The 23081-nt window shown below is 42.9% G+C and overlaps 1 long non-coding RNA gene across 1 annotated transcript in view; it reads right to left on the reverse strand.

Annotated features, from left to right (window-relative positions):
• Positions 1 to 2613: 2613 nt before the first annotated feature.
• The window catches only part of LOC110072428 (uncharacterized), a 29443-nt gene continuing 8975 nt past the window's right edge, over positions 2614 to 23081 (reverse strand). The window contains exons 2-3 of the long non-coding RNA XR_012080571.2: positions 13918 to 13993; positions 2614 to 3449 (exon numbers count right to left, since the gene is read on the reverse strand). This is a non-coding gene — a long non-coding RNA (uncharacterized LOC110072428). The remainder of the gene's footprint in view (positions 3450 to 13917; positions 13994 to 23081) is intronic.

A 23081-nucleotide genomic window follows, 5' to 3' on the forward strand; every position in this document is an offset into this window, starting at 1 on the left:
CTTTAATCAACTTGGTTCCCATTTTCCATGTGGACCTAGGCAAGGGATTTCAGCTCAATGGCCTGTTTTCCCTCCGAAGCGGAACCGCTCTTACCTGTGCCACAGCAGAGCTTTCAGGATTAATTAGTTAATGTTTGTAGAGACCTTTCAAAATGCAAAGCTCTGTGTAAATGTCAGCTCTTATTATGAGTAAGCAGCTTTCCAGAGGCAAGCCACTCAGTGAAAAAAAAAAGTGGAAGCTAAGGGGAACCATAGTTTTTGCTACCTGTGGGGATCTGTTAAGAATTATCTGGGCTTAAGTAAAACTCATTCTCCTGATTCACACTGAAACAGCGCCCTTTGCTTCACATGAGTGCAATCTAATGAAACACAAATCCAGTTTGAAAAGGTTTGGTGCTGCACCAGCACATGGCCGTCAGGTGTGTGTCTTGCCCAAGGTGGCAGGGGTAGAAATTTTTGTGTGTGTGTCTGTGTGTGTGTGTGTGTGTGTGTGTGTGTGTGTGTGTGTGATTTAAAATGCCTCCTTTTAAAAGTTCCCTTCAAGTTTCCTTCAAGAGTGTTCCATTCACTGGATGGGGCAGAGTCTCTCTCTCTCTCTCTCTCTTTCTTTCTCTCTTTCTTTCTCTCTCTCCCTCCTCTATTTACTGCACATCCATTGGGAAGGCAGATTAAAGTTTTTTTCCATTCTGTACCTCAGAGGCATCAAGAAAACAGCAATGCTTTTGAAAGCCATAGCTAAAACAGACGGTGCTTTATGGAAATGAGATGGATAGATCTGCATGCCTCTTCACCCGCATCAACAAGAAAAACATTTCCTCAGCTTTTCACACTGGCACATCTGCTGAGCCTGACGAATAGGGAACAGCTTGTTCCTATTTCCAGTCCATGGCCCCACCGTATTTGCCAACATATTGCCTTATTAAAGCCTTGCTCTGTGTCACAGAAGACACAGCAACAAGAACACCAGGACAATAACTTATTGTTAATAATTTATCGTCATGCTTTGTGGGCATGTGGGCTTATACCTCTGCGATGTCAGAGGGCAGTTTCCCATTTACTGTACTTTGATGGGTTTGGAAGTGGGCCCACATGCTGCACATCCCAAGGAAATGTCTCCAACAGATTTATCATGGTGGGAAGAGTCATTATCTTTTACAAGTGGCACACAATTGGCAAGTGGATATCTTTTAATGGTCCCTGCTCTATGGGTGCAGCAGTATGCAAGCTTTTGTGCTTCACAAAATGGCAGAATGGAAAAAGATTTCTTTTAAACGCCAAAGAGGTTCCGGTGGCAAATATTTCATATTGACACACAGAGAGGCCAAACATGAGTAACATCAAAACATTTACCATGTGCGCAAACACCTATATAATGAGAGTTGCTGCAGATTTCTATGCCCATGGCCAAATTTGCAGAAAATTTAGGGAATGGTGCAAGTGGAATACCCCTTCAGGATTTGAAGGTAAGTTAGCAAATTCCACATATCATTTCATATATATTTCTTCTTATAACACAGGGGCAGTCTGGGAAAGTACAATGTGTGAATCGACCCCATACCACAGCCCAACAGCAGTATGGTAAAGCTCTTGCTCTTGAAACGGATTTTGAGTACAATGTGGGGTGACAAGCACCTGACAGGACACAATACCTAAGATGGCCAGTGCCTGAAAGGTCATGTCGTGAAGCCTTTGGTCATGGTCATTATCACAGAGGCAGAAAATGTCTCTCCATCCCTCTCAGCGTTACAAGGGAGAGGCTTAAATAACTTCAGTCACCTCTAAAAATACCACAAGGAGTAGCTGGGATCATGGTTATTCATGCCTAATTCTACAGATTTACCACTAAAGCATTATTTGAGAAAATCTGAAAGTTGAGTGATGGCAACTGGACCTCTTTCTTATTAGGTTGAAACATTTCACTTCTTCAGTCACTTGGATGAGTTTCAACCCAATAAGAAAGAAGTCCAGTTGCCATGACTCCAGATAACTTCACCTGGATGACTGAGAATTTTCACATATATTATTGCAGAAAAATGAGTATGTATTACATTGTTCCTTAAATAAACTCAGTAAATGTGGAAATTGACTAAATATTTCTCAAACCATGGGCCTAGAGGAACCACTAGGGGGGCTCTCTGTCCTCCTTCAGGTGCATCTCAGTGGTAGAGTCTGCCCAATACCTCTTTTCTGGACGGCCCTGTGTTGTCAACCATATTGCAGCCTATTAGCTGAAATGAAACCAGCTATCTGCATATACAGTTGGAGCAGGAGCTGCAACATTCTGTAGCATGCAAGTCTGGAGGGAAAGAAAAGGTGCGGGGAAGGAAGGAGGAAACAGATGACAGATGGATCGAGAGTTAATGTGACTTCACTGAAACAGCCTGGATTAGAGGCAATCGTCATCTCTTATGGGGTAGAATTTCGTGTATTGTGTGTCATGCAAAGAACTTGGTAAAACTTTGCTCTGCCTTGAGTTTACTGCTCAGTGACTACTGTACTTTACAGTGAATTCTTTCCCCCTGTGACTTTGGAATCACTACCACTACCACACTACATTATGCCGTAATTCCTCTAATTTATGGATTGCTGAAAGCATAGTCAAAATACTTGGACTGTCATTTTATCATACTTTATTCTAATTAGCAGTAGTCCGGAACAGGGGACAGAACCAAATGAAACAGTATCACATTTCAAAAATGGATTCAAAATAACTATAAACACATAAGGTAAGTGCATCTGAATGATCGTTCAATTTACAATGATGCGTTCTGAAATGTTTTTACACAACTGTGAACACCTTTATTGCCATAACTTGCCCCTTCATGTTTTCTGAGAGCAAATCAGCACCCATCTATCCACACAATACAGCACTGTCATTCTTTAAAGACTGCTCTATGAAAAAGAAAATTGTATGATTCAACCCTCAAGGGCCCAGATAAATAAACAACAACTATGTGACACTAGAATGAGTAAGATTTCCCTTCAGCTGCTCCCTTGGAACCATCTGCCTTTGTGCTGGTAACACAGGGCAAATGCTGCCATAGCCCCACGTGAGAAGTCAGTGGAGTGTCTCCAGTGAAGGAGAGCCTTTTTATGCCCTCAGAACAGCAACGGCTCTGCCTGCTCAGACCTTTGCCTCAGCGGCTCCTTTTTGTAAAACAAGAAAACTAGGACCCCAGAGCAGAACAGCCAAAGCTGAGCATCCCCTGCTGGCTGGGAGACTTGAAACGAATGTAAAATGATGACAACTCCCCAAAGGAAGGTGATCGCTCCTTGGAAAGAGATGATGACTGCTTGGAAAGAGACAATGACTCCCAGGATTTTGTTGGTTCTTTCACATTGAGCGCATAGAGGCAGTAGCTCTGGCTTCTCTGAGTCCTTCTTTCATAGCTACGTCCCGTTTGTACGCATCACCTGCTGCAGCGTGGCTAGGAGACTGGGAAGGTAACCTGAAAGGCAAACATGTACATGACTCAGAATGGAGAGGATTTCTTGCGGTGGTGGATTGTAACCATGCTCTTCAAACATCATTTAGATTAGCACTGAACCGTTGCATGTGCCAGTTGACACAGGCACTGAACCATTTGTGCTGGCACCATCTGTTGTGATTAATGCAAAGCTCACACCTACGAATGGAAGAAACTGAATCATAACCCCAAAGAGAAGGGGGGGGGAAGGACCAAGAGACGCACACACAGAATGGGTCCCATTGTCTATGAATGCATTACATTCCACTCTCCAGTTCACGCCACAGCTTCTATTATTTATTTAATTTATTTGATTTATATCCCGCCTATCTGGTCTGGTCAACCACGCTGGGCGGCTACCAATAGAAGTATATACAATAAAAACATAAGGATTTTACAAACGATCCAAACACATACAATATTAAAACAAATAATAAATGGGAAAAAAGAATAAAGAAAAAATTAAGTATTGACAGGAGGGAAGGCCTGAATGTACATCCATGTTTTTAGTTGATTCTTGAAAGTGCCCAACGTAGGGGCCGCACGAATCGCCGGAGGAAGATTATTCCAGAGGCAAGGAGCCACCGCCGAGAAGGCCCGATTTCGTGTCTTTTCCTTCCAGGCCTCCCTCGGCGTTAGGCTCCTCAGCCTCACCTCCTGGCTTGTGCGGGTGATCTGGGTAGATCTAGGTGGGAGCAGGCGTTCCGCCAAGTATCGAGGTCCTAAACCGTTTAGGGCCTTATAGGTAAGCATTAGGACTTTGAAGTCAATGCGGAAACGAATGGGCAGCCAGTGCAGCATGGCCAGTGTAGGAGAAATATGTTGGTATTTTCTCACTCCAGTAAGGAGTCTGGCTGCTGCATTCTGCACCACCTGAAGCTTCCGCGTCAGCTTCAAAGGGAGCCCCACGTAGAGCGCGTTACAGTGGTCTAATCTAGAGATTACGAGCGCATGTACTAAGGTAATGAGCGTCCCCGTGTCGAGATAAGGTCGCAGCTGGGCAATCCGCCAAAGGTGGAAAAAGGCGGTGCGGACTACCGATGTCACCTGCGTTTCCATGGTGAGCGTCGGGTCCAGATGTACCCCCAGGCTGCAGACCCCACTCTTCGCAGACAGGGCCACCCCCTAACATGAGGGAGTTTCCCAAGCCACCATCCACAGGGCCACCCACCCTCAGAACTTCCATCTTGTCCAGATTCAGCCTCAGCCCATCTTCCTGAATCCATTGCAGTACAGCCTCCAGGCAGTGCTGGAGGGACAGGATGGCATCACCTGCAGTTGGTGAAAAGGAGATGTAGAGCTGGGTGTCATCAGCATATTGATGACACTATGCTCCACACCCCCTAATGACCCCACCCAGCGGCCTCATATAGATGTTGAACAGCATTGGGGAGATAATCGACCCCTGTGGAACCCCACATTTGAGACTCCACGGGGCCGAGACACTCTCCCCAAGCTGCACTCTCTGGGGGTGGTCCTCCAAGAAGGAACAGAACCAGGCAAATGCCAAGCCACCGATACCCAACTCGGAGAGCCTCCCCAGGAGGATACCGTGGTTGACAGTATCAAAGGCCACCGAGATGTCGAGGACGACCAACAGAGATATTTTATCCCTGTCGGCCTCCCTCAACAGATCATCATACAGGGCAACTAATGCCGTATCTGTACCGTGGCGCGGCCTGAAGCCTGACTGAAACGGATCCAGGGCATATGTTTCATCCAAATGTGCCTGAAGCTGATCTGCGACCACCCTTTCGACCACTTTGCTCATGAAAGAAACACTGGCAACGGGTCTATAATTGCCAATTTCATCCGCCATCAAACTAGGTTTCTTTCTTATGGGCCTAATGAGTGTCTCCTTGAGGGCAGAAGGAAACCTACCCTCAAGAAAAGACCCATTTATTATTGCTGTGGCCCATTCTGTTGTTTTTGGCCTGGCTGCTTTGATTAGCCAGGCTGGGCCAGGGTCCAAGGAGGAGGTGGTGGCTCGACAGCAGTCAAGCACCTTGTCCACAGAGTCAGGCATCACAGGCTGAAAGGAGTCGAGGGTTACTGGACAATTTTATTTATTTATTTATTTTATTTATTTATATCCCGCCTATCTGGTCACTTAAGACCACTCTAGGCGACTGCAAGACGGAGCACTGGACATCTCAGCTCGACTTACTGTGTTCAAAAAAGGAGAGAGCTCCTGGCGGATGGCCTCCATTTAGATTTTAAAAAGGCTGCAAACTGGTCAGGTGAAAAACTAGGGGGAGGCCTATCACCCAGACCAATTCCGGATAGGTTGCACATTATATGGAATAACTCTGCCTGCTGATTTGAAGCTTTGCTTATCCGGTTGGCGAAGAATGATTGACAAGCAGCCTTTACCTTATTCAGGTAAATGTTAGTTGCAACTCTAACAGCAATCCAATTATGTTCTGTCGGGTTCTTCCTTCACCTACGCTCTAGCCTTCTCCTTGTGCGCTTCATCGCTCGAAGCGCCTGGTTAAACAAGGGCGCTGGCCGAGCTCTACGAAGGAGAGGGCATTTAGGCACGATCATGTCTATAGCCGTAGTTGCAAAGGTGAACCAACTATCAACCAGAGCATCGACAGGAGTGCTAGCCAGGTCCGTCGTGACCCCTCTCATGGCATCCTGGAATCCAGCAGGATCCAGTAGCCTTCAAGGGCGGACCATAGAAATAGGTCCCTACTCCCTGCAGGGGGGGGGAGCACCACTGTGCGGTTACATTTTATCAGGTGGTGATCTGACCATGACAAGGGGACTGACACAAGGTCGGTCACCATCAGACCATACTCACTCCAACTGGTGGAAAAAAACGGGTCCAATGTGTGGCCACCCACGTGGTTGGGGCTGTTGACATGTTGGGACATGTTCAAGGAAGCCATGGTTTCCAGGAACTCAAGAGCTGACCCAGAAGCCTCTGCCCCCACGTGCACGTTGAAATCACCCAAGACCAGAAGCCTCGGGGATCCCAACAGTGTCGCAGAGACAAAGTCAGCCAGCTCCGACTTTGTCGGAGCTTCTAGACCAGAAAAGAAAGCGGAAGCTACTTGGATATTTAATCCTTAAAGCTACACACATTTCTTAACAAGCATCCAGCTGTGTCATCAAAATAGCCAACATCAATCTTCAAGCACATAAGCTGAACTTAAGAGTTGCCTTACTACCAATTATGTTTTTGTTCTACATTTTGACCACCCCCAATGTATACAGAGTGAATGAAAGCATTGCTGCTTGCATAGACAACCTATGATTGACACCTGGCAACTTAAATCAAACCAAATTACATGAAACATAACATAATAAACAAAATGTACATTAGTATAACAAAAATACTTAATGACCATAGTTACAGATTTAATGCACAAGCCTCTCCCAGAGGCTTTACATAGATGTTGAACAGCACAGGACAGATGACTGAGCCCTGAGGGACCTCATAACAGGGGGTTGATACAACCTCTCTGAGCTGAACTTTCTGGACATAGCCATCAAGAAAGGACCAGAACCACTGATGGACCCGACCTCTGATCCCTAACCTCGACAGCTAGTCCAACAAGAAACTGTGGTCAATGGAATCAAAAGTAGCTGAGATATCTAGGAGAACCAACAGGGTTATACTCTCCCTGTCAGACTCCCTCAAAAGGTCATCTTGCAGAGCAACCAGTGCCAATTCAATCCTGTGGTATGGGCCAAACCTTGACTAAAATAGATCTAGACTATTGATGTCATCCACGAATGCCCACAACTGGTTGGTTGCCCCCCTCTCTATCATTACTCCCAGTTTGTTCATGTTATGTTCCCAAAGATCTCCCCTTTTCAAAAGTGGGGAACACAGGTACCGGATGTATCTGGCTCTTCTATTAACCACAAGGTAAGATTAAAGTTTGAGTTTCTGTGATTCTAGGGTCAAGTGGATTAAGATTCTTAGCCTCTTACAGTATCTTCTGCCTCCCCTGTACATTGTCTTTTCCCCTTTCTCAAATAATATTACCATGCATCAAACATTTATAATGATGTAAGTTTCATTTTAAAAAGAATCTCTTTAGGAACATGAGAACGAATTCAAAGAAAATAGCTTTATCATGCTGTCTTTAATAGGGATGCTGAGTAATCAACTTAGTAGAGAACACACTATAATTCAGGCAACGGAAGATAATTCAGATATCTAGGTAACATATTTCCATGCCTGGTTGTGTCACTGCCTAGCTTTGGCTAAAGGCACTTCAAAACAGGATCCTTTAAATTACGAGATACAGCAGTGTGTTTTAAAGTGGCATACTATCTTGCATATTAGACCCTGATTCACACAGATGTCTCATTGTGTTACCTGTGAACATGTCTGTTCTGCACAAGCAGCTTTGGGGTGTTTAAATGCATGTGCAAAGTCACTTACAACATACCGCTCCCATGTATTGATCTGTAAACAAAATTTCATATCTTGAGGATACCTAGTGCTTAGCTTGAGAAATGTTTATTTCTTTCTAAGCTTTGACCTCTCCCATAAGATGTATCAAGTCTGACAGTTGTGTTGTCCTATTGATTGCTATATTTGCACAATCTTTCAGACGACTAAGTAGAAGAGGCTGAGAGCCTGTGGGGGAGCAGGCACAGAGGGAGAGCTGACCTGCTACTGTGCACATTTTGTCCTCAGCACAACACAGTTTCCCATCATGATTTTCTCCAGGCACTATGTCTAACAGACAGATGGATTAAAAACACATAGATGTTCCTCACATTGCACTGCGCTTATTTTACAGAAAAAGAATAATCCCTGCAAATACCCGAGCTTGTTTCCATGAACAAAGATTGAGGTTTGGTTCATCATTCAAAGTTTGGTTAAAAAACTAATCCCCTTCATCTATCTTGAAAGGGGCAAGGATTGAAAACAAAGGGTTTAGCTGTATGGAGATCTGCCTTCACACAGCATTTTGGTTACATATTTGGATAATTGCCTTGCATCCCTACAATGGGAAGGAAGGAAGGAAGGAAGGAAGGAAGGAAGGAAGACTCAATGGAAGAGGGCTTTTTTTCATGTTGCATTCTGACCACAATACTGTATATAAGCAAATATTTCTGTCTTCTCTTCTAACACATACATGTTGCTCTGTCTAAGGTTTTTCTGGATCTTGCAGGCTCAGATGTAAATCCCCAGTTGTCTCATCTTCTCATACAAGGATGAGAAACCATAAAATTATTCTGCTTTGCTTGCAAAAGGGTGAGGTATTTTGAAGAATTCTCAACAAAATAGGGTGAGCCTTGCCAGCCTGCAAGAATTACCGTAAGCAAAATTCTGCAAATAAATATTTAATGTGAATAATACACCCTGCAAAAAAGTTATTGATTGATTGATTGATTGATTGATTGATTGATTGATTGATTGATTGATTGATTGATTGATTGATTGATTGATTGATTTCCATTTCTGTATTGCCCCATTAGTGTTTCCACTCTTTGGGAGGTTCACAATATGCAATAAAATCATGGACTGAAAGCACTATATAATAAATACAAAAATGCAATATGTAATAGACCCTGTTGCTAACAAAAAAACTACCTTTAAATATAAATACACAAATTAAAACCCATTTGAAGATCTCAGGGAGGTATTTACACTAGCGGAAAGCAGCTTTACATAATTCAGTCTTAATTAGCTTCCTAAAAACAGAACAGGATGGGTGCCTCACAAAACTCTGTAGGAAGCCTGACGTTGGGTTTTTGCTTTATCTAATGGACATTTAAGGATTAGAATCGTCAAAGGGGTTGCTTGCATCCTTTTAAACAATCAGCAGTTGTTTGGTGTTTGTGGGGTACGTTTGCTTTACTTCTCAAACTAATGCCAATTTTGTGGAACAACAGTTTGTGAAAATTATAAAGACTTGGGGGGAGGGGGAAGTAGTGCATACTGTGTTGCTCTTGCCTGCAGGTGAGGAATCTTGTGGGACCTGGAAATCCTTCATCACGGTGTCCCCTTAAATTGAATGTAGAATTTAGTGGGCATTCTTTACAACTGTTGCTGAGCTCCTTGTTTGAGTGACTGAAGGCGCTATGCTCTGCAAACCACTCTCCACAGAGCATCATCTGATAGTGTCTCCTTGGTCTCCTTATGCTGCCTGATCAAGAAGCAAGCTCAGTCTATCTTGAGACAACGGGATTAGATGATCTTGAATTCCTTCCGCCCGTTTTTGCTTCTACGGCTTTGTGCTGGAATTAGCACTACTTGCACTTAATGAGCCTCCATATCTTTTATGCTATTTTGGCCTATAAAGTAAGCAGATTTTTAGGAGGGCATCCTGAGACCCAGGTATGTTTTTTCCCCTCTCTTTGAAAGAAAGCTGACCCCCAAAAGCCTGCTGTGATCGCCTGCTGCTCTGGAAATGGTTAGCAAAACACTCTCCCTTTTATGTGTTCATAAGCCTATCAATTATTTCACTGGCAGTAGGGTTCAGCATGTCGTACTTGTGGTCTGATTGTGGGGAGAATGGTACAGAGTGTATCAGAGAATCAAAACAATGGTGCTACACTAATTCATGCTGGCAGATAGAGAAGATATATTTCCTATCCATAAGAGAGCCATTTATAAGTTATCACACAAAGTCTACTCTGCCATTTTTTTTTGTTTCAAGTTAGTGTTTTCAATAGAATGAAACGTGCAGTAGTTAAAACCTATTTTCTAAAAAGGAAACTTTTGCCCCAGTATTCAATCTGAAAATAAAACTATTTTTACTAGTGAGTACCATATCATATTACATCCTTGAGCCTAGGCCTTTTCCCTGGTCATTTTCCTCTCGGCCTGATCACTCTCCAGACAACAGATGTAGCCCCTGCCTCTTTTTGTATATGAGCCCAAGAACTACCCTTAATACCCAGAGCAGTGTGACAGGTGAGGAGGGGCCATTTGAACAATAACTTCTCGGGAACTTTGCAGACAGCTGCCCTCTCTTTCTCTCTTTAGTCTCATAAGCCATAACTGGGGGCAAAAAGAAAATGAAATGTTCAGTTCATTCTATAGATTTTACTGCCAACTTGACAGGTTCAAAGCATTTTTGTCGGCTCTCTCAGTTATGAAGATAGCATTCCTAATGTAAATTGATCCACCCTCTGGCTCTGTTTGCTGTTGGTAGTCCATCAGAAGTATGTGATAGTTGCTGGTTCAGCTCTGGCATCAAACCTCACGTGATGAACATTTAAGTGATTACAGTATATCCTGTGAGCCCCACAGCGACTCCCCCACTGTCTAAGTCACCCGCCTTTTGTTTCCAAATGATAGGTGGTTTCATATTTTGACTTATATTTGATATCTTCATATGTTCTGAACCTGCGGCAAAGAGGTGGCTGTAAAATGAACGTGATTATGCGGACAGGATTTCTGTGTCGTACTTGTAATTGTAGGAAGAGATTAACTTGTTTATGTAAACTGGGGTTTGGGAGAGTGAAAAGGGAACAATACAGAGTGCAAAGCATTATGTGCTGAGATACCTTGAATTACAAAACAGAATAGTAATTTCCAAGAAAAGAGTACAAAATATCCCTTTCTGGCCTGTTGAGTCTCCCTAGAACAAACTGGACTATTTATTAACGTTGAGAAATAACGAACGCACCAGTGCCGACTTGGAAAGGTTTAGCAATTCAGCCCCAGGGCAAAAAGCCAAATAAAGTCCATACAGAGTAGGGAAACGTCATTCATAGGATTCCCCAGCCACCATGGCTAGTGGAGTTTAGGAGTGCCTTTCCAAAGTACTGAGTGTACACTCCCAATTTTCTGTATTTGAACAAGGCCCTTGCTCTTTTCAGTGACTTGTCCCTCGAAAAATCATTGCCAATATTTTAGCTCTTGAAGATATTTTAAGGATCCCTTTTGGAAACTTTTCAGTGTATCAGATTTCCTTCTTATAGAAGTTCCATTCTTATACAGAGGGTGGGGAAGAATGTCCCTGACCCTGGGAACCAGGCCGATAGAACATTGAACTTATTATTAAACTTTTTTTTCTGGTCCAGCCGTGAAGTGGGCACTCAGTCATGGGACCTGGTCATGTTGGCATTTGGGTGTTTTGCTTACTTTGATATTATCATTAGATTTGCCTTATCTTTACTTGGTTATATTATCGGCAGAACATTATTGCTTCCTTTAAACTCCTTGGGCTGGCAGGATGGAGGGGAAAAAAACATTCTAAATGCAGTGAAATGGACTTAACCATCATAAAATCAAACTTGCTGACGGTAGATTAGGCACAATATCTTAAGTCTGTCTATTGTAGTGAGATAAATTTTATGTGTAGAAAATGGTTCCTGAATGTCACCTTTAGTTCTTCACCAGGCAGAACAATTCACTGAAGGCAAAGTATGTTTTCCCTCTTCTTCTCCATTTCCTTTCCCCTCATGTTTCCACTCCTTGCTACCTTTCCAACAAGCACTGCAAATATTTCTTACTGCTCCCTTACACTTTACTCTCTAACAATCCTCTCTCGCCTGAGGTTAGTGTTCTCTCTCTCTTCCCCTTCATAACCCCTCAAATTTTTTTAAAAAGATTCTGGAAACAAAAAAGGAGAGAGCCTGAAAGTTTGAGGCCCAGAGCCAGCTGACATATTGGAACGTCTTAGGATTTCCACCTACTCACGTCATCTAATTCCTCCAATAGCCTTCCTTAATGGTGCAAATATATCACAAGAAGTTGATTTGTAGCTACTGTGATCTTCAGTGTTGCCTAGCTAGCATGACATAGAATTGCCTAAATTTATAACATGATTTCTATTTGTGCAAAATTTCCATGCAGGCCTGAAGCTGGAAGAATGAGGAGCATTCTTCAAGGCAGTAGAAAGGCAGTGCGGGGAGCCTTGCATTCAGGGTGTAATGTATTTTTAATTACATCTTTTGAATGCCCTTGATGGAGATTTTCCAGTCCATCACCCCCTTCCTTTGTCAGTGTTAATGGATTGCATTGATTATGTGATTTGTAAATTTTGCTAGTGGTACACATAGCATGGTGAAATTTAATCTTCTAATTGATTTAATTGATTACATTTTGAATTTTATTACAGTCTAGGCATTGTTCAGGATATCAAATATTCAGGAAGGCATATTCTTGTCTTACATCAGAATTTAAAAGCAGCTTGCATGGAAGGCTTTTAAAAATGCTATCATGATTAAAGCATTGGGGGGGGGGTTCAAATCGCAGCAGTTTACTCCTACATTAACTTCAGCAGTAAAGCACTTCTGTACTGTTTGCATTGACACTCCACTGGCCAGCCATCAACTGCTGTTCCTCTGTGCTTTTTTCCCCCCCAGATGGCACTGAGTCAGGAAGAACAGGGGATTCTGCCCTTGAGAAGCACAGCCAAGAAAGGGTACTAAGTTCTATTGCCCAAGTGCTGTATTCACACTGTCAGGCAAAATACATGTTGTACTAGTAAACACATAGCCATGTTCAGAGCAATAGCTGTGTTAGTCTGTTTTAGCAGCAACATAAAACAAAAACAAAAGAATTGAAGCACTTTTAAGACTAACAGATGTATTTCTCATCAGCTGTCATGCATTACACTCTGTTGGTGTGGCTGAAAAAGTGGATTGCAATCCATAACAGCTCTAATTCATGTACATTTGCTAGTTTGTTGTGTTTCCATAAATGCGCATCCAGTAATAAAGATACAGGTTGCAGCAGCAGGAAGGCTTTCAAAGTGGTATTTGGGAGTAGGAGAGGGGATGCCTTAACCTTCCTGAGCCCTCTGATTGGCCATACAAATATTTCCCAGCCTATTTTACCTACAACTGGGCTTCTTCTATTCTTCAGGTACTGCTGGGGGGGGGGGTGTAGTAAAAGAGAAAGTAGCATAGCAGACCATTGGCAAATGGGGGCAGGAGTACACATTTGCCTCCTGACCATCACTCTGTCCTGCAAATGCTCCTCAATCAGGGTTACGAAGGACGTGCCGTCTCCTATATACAACACTGTGGACATGATGGCAGGCTCGCCTGACAGTAAGAAACAACTTGGATGCAATGTTGTCATGTCTCCTCCCTTCTCCATATTGCTGCTGTGGAACAGAAGAAATTGGATGTATTTCCCAGACTCACAGCAACCAAATAAGCCATGGGAGGGTCACTAACACCTACAGCACTAAACAGCAGTGTGGGCAAATGAGGTTGAGGTTGGCGGTGGCAGAGCATAAAAAGGGAAATAAACGATACTGAAAAGAAGTAGCAGCCAGCAGAATGCAAATGTTTGGCAGGCTGTTTTTCCCCATTAATTTGGTTGGCTGTGCTGAATTTCCTAATTTTAAAGTGAACATCAAAATTAAAGGACATGTGGCACAATCCTACACGAACTAGCAAAAGGATATGTTCGCCAATTGAAAGAAAAGGCCTTTAGGCCATAGTTTAACCACAATAAGACGGGAGACACTGAGCAAGCCACAATATTCATTTGTACTGTATACTTTTTTCTCACCTTCTCCTGGGTGTTGACAGGCGTTCGAATCTATTGGTACCTCGGGGGACGTCTCCTGTGGTGGCTGGTCTTCTCACTGAGGGTACAATTGGAAACGTAATGGTAGGAATCATTGTGGGTGTTCTTTTTTTTATTTCACTTCACTTAAAACACAAGGCTGGATTGTTTTAAGGACAGAAACCTCTGCGTCCAGTGTCATAGCAATTCTGCTTCAGGCTTTTCTTCAAATGCCAGAAATAGCATTTCTGCAAAGACCAATGGGGGCTGAGATATTTACACCAATGTACGTACAGTCTAACTCAGTTCAAGACCCCTTCAGACTCCCAGTAGCCTCTGGGCAGAATTGGAATGATAGCATTCTACTTCTGAGCAGGGGGAAAAACACAGCCCACAGCTGGACAGCCTAGCTGTGGAAGGAGAGAGACGGGAGCCAGACAACGAGGCTGGCTGAAGGCATTGTCAGTGATACTTGGATCTACTCCTGCCAATCCCTCCTTGTCCTTCCCCAATGCAATCACACTCTCTTCAGTTAGCAAATGCAAAGCAAGCTCTCCTGCAGATTAAACAGCCTGTCAACAGGAAAAGAGGAAAATTAAATTAGACATGCTACTTTAATATGACCAGAGAGATGCCGCCTATTTCACTGTCATTTGTATAAGGAAAGATGGGCATCTGTTAGTGTTCTACAGCATAGTGGTCCATGGACCCACGGGGGGGGCACGATGTCCTCACAGAGGGTCCGCAAAGGCTTGAAAATGTTTGCCATTAAAATAGAAAGAAAGAATGAAAACAAGAAAGCAAGAAAAGGAAACGTAGAACGAAATCTTCATTGTCCTGCTTGTTTGTGTAAAACGTGGCTTTTCTAACCCACTGCCTCCATTAAAAACAAATAAATTTAAAAATTGGTAATGAAAATAACAGTTTGATAGCAAGTAACTTACAAAATCAAACATGTGGGGGGGGGGAGAGGGAAACCCATTGAAATAAATGGGATTAAATCAGGACGGATGATCATGGAGAATCATAGAATCACAGAGTTGGAAGAGACCACAGGGGCCATTGAGTCCAACCCCCTGCCATGCAAAGCAATCCCAACAGATGGCCATCCAGCCTCTGCTAAAAAACCTGCAAAGAAGGAGACTCCACCACACTCCAAGGCAGCCTATTCCAATGCCGACCAGCTCTGTCTGTCAGGAGGTTCTTCCTGAGATTCAAGTGGAATCTCTTTTCTTGTAGCTTGAAACTATTGCTTCTTGTCCTAGTGTCTGGAGCTGTGGAAAACAAACCTGTCCCTTCCTCGACATGACATCCCTTCAAATATTGAAACATGGCTATCATGTCCCCCCCCTTAACCTTTTTGTAAGGCTAAAAATTCCCAGCTCCCTAAACCACTCCTCATAGGACATGGCTTCCAGACCCTTGACCATTTTGGTCACCCTCCTTTGGACACATTCCAGGTTGTCAACAAATCCACCAAACAGTAGCACTGTCTAGCCCACATTTTACTAGCTTCCTTGCAAGAATATCATGGGGAACTTTGTCAAAGGCCTTACTGAAATCGAGATATACTACATCCGCAGCATTCCCTTCATCTATCAAGCCTGTAACTCTATCAAAAAACAGATCAGATTTCATTTTTTGCCATGACTTGTTTTTGAGAAACCCATGTTGACTTTTAGTGATGACAGAATTGCTTTCTAAGTAATAACAAACTGTCTATTTAATGATCTGCTCTAGAATTTTTCCAGGAATTGATGTCAGGCTGACTGGGCGATAATTATTTGGGTCTTCTTTTTTCCCCCTTTTTGAAGATAGGGACAACATTTGCTCTCCTCCAGTCTCTGGGACTTCTCCTGTTGTCCAAGAATTCTCAAATATTATTGCCAATGGTTCTGAAATTTTCTTGTTTTTCCTTTTGCTGTGGGAATAACTAAAAAAAAGCTCTTTTTATTGTTTTTAATCTGACTGGCAAGCCTGAGTTCATTCTGCACTTTTGCTTTTCTTACCTTCCCCCTACATATACTGGCTGTTTCCTTGTATTCCTCTTTGGCATTTTCTCCATTTTTCCATTTCTTCCACATGTTTTTTTTTAACAGTTCAGTTTTAAGTTCTTTAGTCAACCATTCTGGTTTCTTTAGACATCTTGCGTTTTTCTTTCTTATTGGAACAGTTTTAGATTGTGCCTTTAGTATCTCCCTTTTAAGAAATTCCCGTCCATCCTGAACTCCTTTCTCTTTCAGTAATTCCCTAGGTTTACTGAAACTGGCCTTCTTAAAGTCTAGAATGCGTGTCTGGTTGCACTTGGCTTCCCCTTCCCACTCTATAACATATCCCAAGACAGCATGGTCACTCCCACCTAAGATCCCACCACTTCGACCCCATTAACAAGGCCATCCCTGTTGGTTAAGATCAAATCTAAAATAGCTGATCCCCTTGTTGACTCTTCCACCTTGTGGACCATGAAATTCTCTGCAAGGCAAGTGAGATATTTGCTGGACCTTATGTTCTTGGCAGAGTTTGACTGACAACATATATTGGGATAAAGTCGTGTCCCGCTTTACGATTACCTCGCATTACAACGAATCTGCTTCACGACAATGTTTTTGGGATCGCTTTTGAGATTGCAAAACAATGGTCTAAATAGGGTTTTTTCGCTTTGCAATGATCGGTTCCCTGCTTCGGGAACCGATTCTTCGCAAAACGATGTTTTTTAACAGCTGATTGGCGGTTTCAAAATGGCCACCAGGTAATTAAAATGGCTCCCCGCTGTGTTTAGGGACAGATTCCTCGCTCTACAGGCACTGAAAATGGCTGCTGTATGGAGGATCTTCGCTGGACGGTGAGTTTTTAGCCCATTGGAACGCATTGAACAGTTTTCAATGTGTTTCAATGGGCTTTTTATTTTCGCTTTACGTCGTTTTCGCTTAACAGTGATTTTCCTGGAACGGATTATCGCTGTTAAGAGAAGCACCACTGTAGTTGAAATCTCCCATTACTACTCCATCTCTGCCTTTTGAATGTGTGGCCATCTGCTCCACGAAGGCATCATCCTACTCCTTGGGCTGGCTTGGGGTCTGTAGTATGATATCCCTCATTTCTCTCCCCCTTAATTTTTACCCAGATGCTCTCAACCTGGCTTCCTGGATTTAAGTCCTGGATCTCTTCACAAGTATAAACATCCTTGACATGTAAAGCTACTCCTCCTTTCTTGCCAGGTCTATTTCAAAATACTTTATACCCCCCCCAATAACTACATTCCAGTCATGAGTTTCATCCCACCAGGTTTCAGTGATACTTATTATATCATATTTATTTTGTTGTATTAAGAGTTCCAGTTCATCTTGTTTATTTTCCATGCTCTGTGCATTAGTATAGAGACATTTAGGACCATATGTGTTTTTCTTCCCCTTGTTGTTCTCTAGTACTACTTGCCTTGCTGGGCTTTTCTCACCAGCACTTGCTGAATTTCTGCCCTGAAAATTATTGTCTCCCTCCCCACCCCCTGAACTCAGTGTAAAGCTCTCCTGATCAGATTTGTGAGCCTCTTAGCAAAAACAATACTTCCAACAGCTGTGAGGTTCACCCCATCCCCTGCCAAAATACAAAATTTGTGAAACAGACCATGGTCCAAGAAGCCAGATTGTTCCTAGCGGCACCATCTGTGAAGCTAGTTGTTCACCTCCATTATTCTTCTCTCCTTTTGTGGGCCATGTCCTTCAACAGGGAGGATGAATGAGATTACAACTTGTGCACCCAGGTCCTTCAGCTTCCTACCCATATCCTCATAATCCTTTGTGATGTCCTGAAAGCTATGCCTCGCAGTGTCATTGGTTCCCACATGGACCAAAAGGAAGGGGTAAGAGTCAGAGGGCTTAATAAGTCTTGTCAGTCTCTCTGCTACAACACAAATTGTGGCTCCAGAGAGACAGCACACCTCACGATTCATCTTGTCAGGCTTGCAGATTGTGGCTCTGTTCCTCTGAGCAAGGAGCCCCAACCACCACAACTCATCTCCTCTGAAGCTTGGTAGGGGACACTTGATGTACAGATTGTTCCTGGGTTCTCTGGATATTATCTGCAGGCTGACACTGCTGCTGTTCCATTTCATGATTAATAAGGGAGAGAGGTTGGAATCTATTCTGTAAAGTCGTGCCCTGCTTAACGATTGCCTTGCTTAATGAGACAATCACTTTACAATGAGGTTTTTGTGATCGCTATTGCGATCGCAAAACGATGGTTTAAATGGGGGATTTTCACTTGGCGATGATCGGTTTCCTGCTTTGGAAACCAATTTTCACTTTACAATGATCAGCAAACAGCTGATCGTCGGGTTTCAAAATGGCCACCAGCTGAAGAAAATGGCCCCCTGCTGTTTTCTAGGATGGATTCCTTGCTTTACAGGCACTGAAAATGGCTCCCCTATGGAGGATCTTCGCTGGACGAGCAGGTATTCAGCCCATTGGAACGCATTGAGCGGTTTTCAATGCATTTCAATGGGCTTTTTTATTTTGTTTGATGATGTTTTCGCTCTACAGCAATTTCGCTGGAACGAATTAACGTCGTCAAGCGAGTCACCACTGTAGCTCCAAACTCCTTGTAAGATTCCTGTACCTTCTACTTCCGTGTAAGCACCCCATTTGCCTTGCTTGTTTGTATCTGAATCGTATTTAAATAAGTATTTGATGCACTTTAGGGTTGTAAATCTTGAGTTAAGCCTTGGTGGCCTGCAGCAACAAAAGATATTCAAAGGGGAGGGGGGCATGGAAAGTAAAGATTAAGAACCGCTGTTACTTGTCTTTGGAGAGGGATCACACAGTCTTTGGAAACCTTGTTAGAAACACCTTGAGAAAATGTAACCCAAGAGGACGGAGAAAAGTACAGCAATGTAAGTGAAGATCATGCTTCAAGGAAGTGATTCAAAGAAGTCGGAATACAGGTGCCCTTCTAGGCTACAGATCATTTTTAATTTTTTTTAATAGTAATCAGGCATTGAATCAAACAGCCAGGGCAAGGCAGCTCCAGACAGTTCTCACTCAAACCTTAGACATGCTGTGATGGAATTAGAAAAAAAAAAGGTTAATTCATCCCCTGTGGTCTGTAAGTGTGGTGCCTGGTAGTTAAATTAGCCAAAAGGGAGGATTCTCTTCAATTAAGAGAATTATCTATGGCTGTGTGTAATGTTTTCCAACATTTCAAGGCCAAGAGAAAGCTGTAAGAAGCTTCTTCCCATGGTTGTCTCATGGTACCTTAATTGCTACCACCTGCCTTCTGTGTGTATGGGGAAGATGCACAACACAAGTTACTTTTGCAGAAGTAACCTACCAGAAGGTTTGGGGAGGAACAAAGCCTGATTGGTGGAAAGGGCCAAAACATCTAGAGAGGGGATGGTGGAATACAAGTAAGAGCAGAAGAATGGAGCATTGTGCCAACTCACTGCTTGCTCAGCTTCGTCTCTTAGGAGAATGTAAGCTATCCCTGCCCGTCTGCTGAATTCTGCGTATGTCCTGGAACTATGCTACCGCTTTATTACTTTGTAGATGTAGATGTAGGTAGGTAGCTTTATTGTTTTCTGTGGGTTTTATTCTCAATTGCCTAGTCTCTGAGTAAGTTTGCTTTTTGCACATCAATTATGGATTTGCTTCACAACGTTTTGATTTTTTTGGGGGGGAGCTTTAAATCTATTTTTGAAAATATATGTCTTTTTGAAATACTTTCAATAAACATTCAGCGGTGTGACCCCTTAGGAATGCTAAGGAGTCAGTGATACTGAAGAACGTGCCTTCCATCTCAGAGGTCACCCGGGAAGCTTTTCCCAATCACTGGCACACTGAGTACACTTGGGAAGTACAGTGCCTCACTAGATGATAATCCATTCCACTGAAATCGCTGTTTAGCGAAATCATCATCTAGCGAAAAGCATTTCCCCATTGGAATGCATTGAAACCTGTTTAATGCTTTCCAATGGGGAAGAATCGTTGTTGTCTAGCGAAGATCAGCCATAGGAAGGCAGCTTTGTGAACTGCCAATCAGCTGTTTAAATAGCTGTCTTGCGAAGCTTAGGTCCCAAAAACACCCATTTTACGAGCACGGAGGGAGCTGTCAAAGTCATTGTCTAGCAAAAATTGGTTTGCGAAGCAGGGACCAAACATTGTCCAGCGAAATTCCCCCATAGGAATCACTGTTTTGCAAATCACTATAGCAATTGCAAATAGTCAATGTCTAGCGAAAAAACTGTCATGTGGGGTAACTGTCTAGTGAGGCACCACTGTACACGCAGGGGTGGTGCAGCTGAATGGTCTCTGTGGTGGCCAGCATCCTAATACCTATATTTGGGAATTACCTTTTCAGACTAGAGGGGAGAGTTCACATCCTCCATGCCAAAAACAGAAAAATAAAGGCAACAAAACACCTTGATCTCATGGTCAGATATGATTAGAGAGGAAGAAGTTTATGATGAAAGAGAGTTTCTTTAAAAGTGGGTAGTGAGGGCACAATCACAAACAATTCTGATGAGAAAGAAAAGTAGGACATGTCTAAGGACGCTATATAAGGAGCTCTCTAATGAGCTGGTCAGTTTGATTAGCTGGGTATGTACAATCTACACTGAGCAGCAGATACTGCCAGTTCAAGAAAAACAAAACGAAACAACCTGGCAAACAGCCATCGTGTTGGGTAGCAAATTCACTGGCTACCTAACATGATGGCTGGTTGCCAGATGCTGCATATGCTCAACATGGTATGCTGAATTCTGTCTCTGACATCTACTGTGTTACCTGTATCAGCAAGGGTTTTGACTAAATGACCTTCATGGTCCCTTGACTTTACAGTTATGTGGCTCCACGATGGAAGCAGGGATCCAGTCTACTCTTTTCCCTCATGTGATAATTGTCTACATACATGGTGGAGTTATTTATTTGCTCTATTTATTTCCATGTTTAATCGATACACTCTGTTTATTTACTGTAAGCAGGTACATGTTTCAGAAGAAAGAGACTGGGTAATGGACTCCATTGGCTCCATTATTTATAATCACTTCTCATTCCATATATAACTCTATATCCATTACTAGCCTATGCCATCCCTCACAAGTGGTTTGACATAGGTGTGTAAGGCTTGATCAAATTAGTTTCTTTTCTGAATGGAATGAAGACTTTTCCTCTTTGCATATTTTTTTAAAAGATTATTCCTCCTCTTCATACATTCCTAGCTGGGAAACTCCTATTGCTGAACAGGGTGTGGAGAAAATGAGGAGCATCATAGTAAATAAGCTACACTGCTCTACCTCAATGTATAAACCGGGCAATTGGCAGCAAACCCCGATGCCATTTGCACAAGGAGAAGGTTTCTCATCTCCTTTCTGCCCCTTTTCCACCTTCTCTTATAAAGAAAGATAAAAGATGGTAACTGCTAGACATAATTAACAAGGCAATCGTGAGGAAAGGAGATGGATTGGCAGAAGGTAGACAAAAGAGATTGCAGGGAAACGAGATTGCTTATAATGGGATCCTTGCAAAGCAAGCCTCGGATCTCTCCCTCGTGACACGGCCTCTGTTGTCTACGAGGGCAATCATATCCAACTGTAATTGTCTAACAATTGTTCCACACTGAGAAAATAGTTCTGATTACAGGCATTAACACGTTTAAGCATTAAGTCTCCCTGCTGTAATTACCCTTGAGCTTAGTCTCACAAATGAATTAATATGCTGATCGCCTGGACTAGCAAAAGAGTGATGAATTGCTTCCAAATCAGATAAAATCAAGCATGCCATCGTTTAATTAATTTCTTTGTTGGGGAAAGTATCCAAGGAAGGAGGGTGATGGAAAATAGCTAGGTTGCCTCTTTGTGTGAGCAACATGTCTGCATTTCACCCTCATTCCCATATAGAACGGTGACCGTACAGCACAAGGAAAGGACTCTCTTTCAGCAGAAGATAAATTCTGCGCAGCGTTTGCTCCCAGAGTGTTCATTTTACAGCGTTCAGGCTTTTCAGAATGGGTTTAATGATCACTTATGTTTGCCACTTTTAAAGCTGACACAAAGAACTAAGGGCCAACAGTTAAGTTACATAAGTGAAAAGGTTGTAATGCAGTAACAGAGGAGGGCAGAACCAAAGTGGCAAGGATGCGGCCACGATGAAAACAATTCTTCCAGTAACTCTGCCCCCAATTTGCTTAATGATGTGTTGGTTCTCCTGTAATGCTGCCACGACGAAACCATGCGAGAGTGGTAGCAGCCACCTAGTTTTGGTCATGTAAGAATCAGCCCCAAGATTACTTTTTTTGTATTTTATACAGTACAGTCCAATCAATGTGCAGCAGACGTCACAAACTACAAGGGGGCAGATTGCTGCTCTGAGGTGCTTATAAAACTAATTTTTAACACAAGAGGAGAAACAGGTTGGGAGGGGAGACGGCAGAGGTAAACAAAGAGGGATACGTCTTTCCTTTGTGCTGCAAAGCTTCTAACATGGTGTGAGCCCAAGATATACAGACTCTCCTATGCTCAAATAACAGCTGTTACATAATCCTAGTAGCCTGAAAGAAGAACATAGGCAGCCCATAGGGAACAGCCCCTGATCATCGTCACACACACACATACACCCCGCCACCGCCTGCTCAATTCATGAGTTGTTGCTGGACATAGCAAGCAAGGCTTGTTAGAAGAAACAACAACTCAATAGTACATTTTAATATCTCTAAGAAACCAGATCCAAACTGAGGGGAATTGCTGATGAAAGGTGAGGAAAGAGAAAGTATACAGGATGTGTCTCATCTCCTGGACTACAAGAAAAGCCAGAAGCCCAGTGTGGTGGGTCTTTCAAACACTATCTGTCTCTATTTGCTCCTGGTTGTTTGTTTGTTTGTTTGTCTGTGTGCGTGTGCACACTCTTCCATCTTTTGCTTCGCTTCAAGGCACAGGTTTGATTTCAGTTAATTTAATAAAGTGAGATGCTCTCTTTATTCAAACAGGTAGTAACTTAGACCTCCACAAAGTCTTCCTTGTGCTATTCTAACCTACGTATAGTCTGTCCTTCATGTATTTTGCTGCTTACTGGTTAATATTCTGCCAGAACCCTCAGCAATAGGATTCAACAGCATTCTCCCCTTCCCTCTGCTGAAATTTCCTGCAAGGATTTCCCAAGTTTTTAGAACTAGCTCTTAGC

This window comes from Pogona vitticeps, chromosome 1 (assembly GCF_051106095.1).
Source record: "Pogona vitticeps strain Pit_001003342236 chromosome 1, PviZW2.1, whole genome shotgun sequence".
Taxonomy (NCBI): Eukaryota; Metazoa; Chordata; class Lepidosauria; order Squamata; family Agamidae; genus Pogona; species Pogona vitticeps.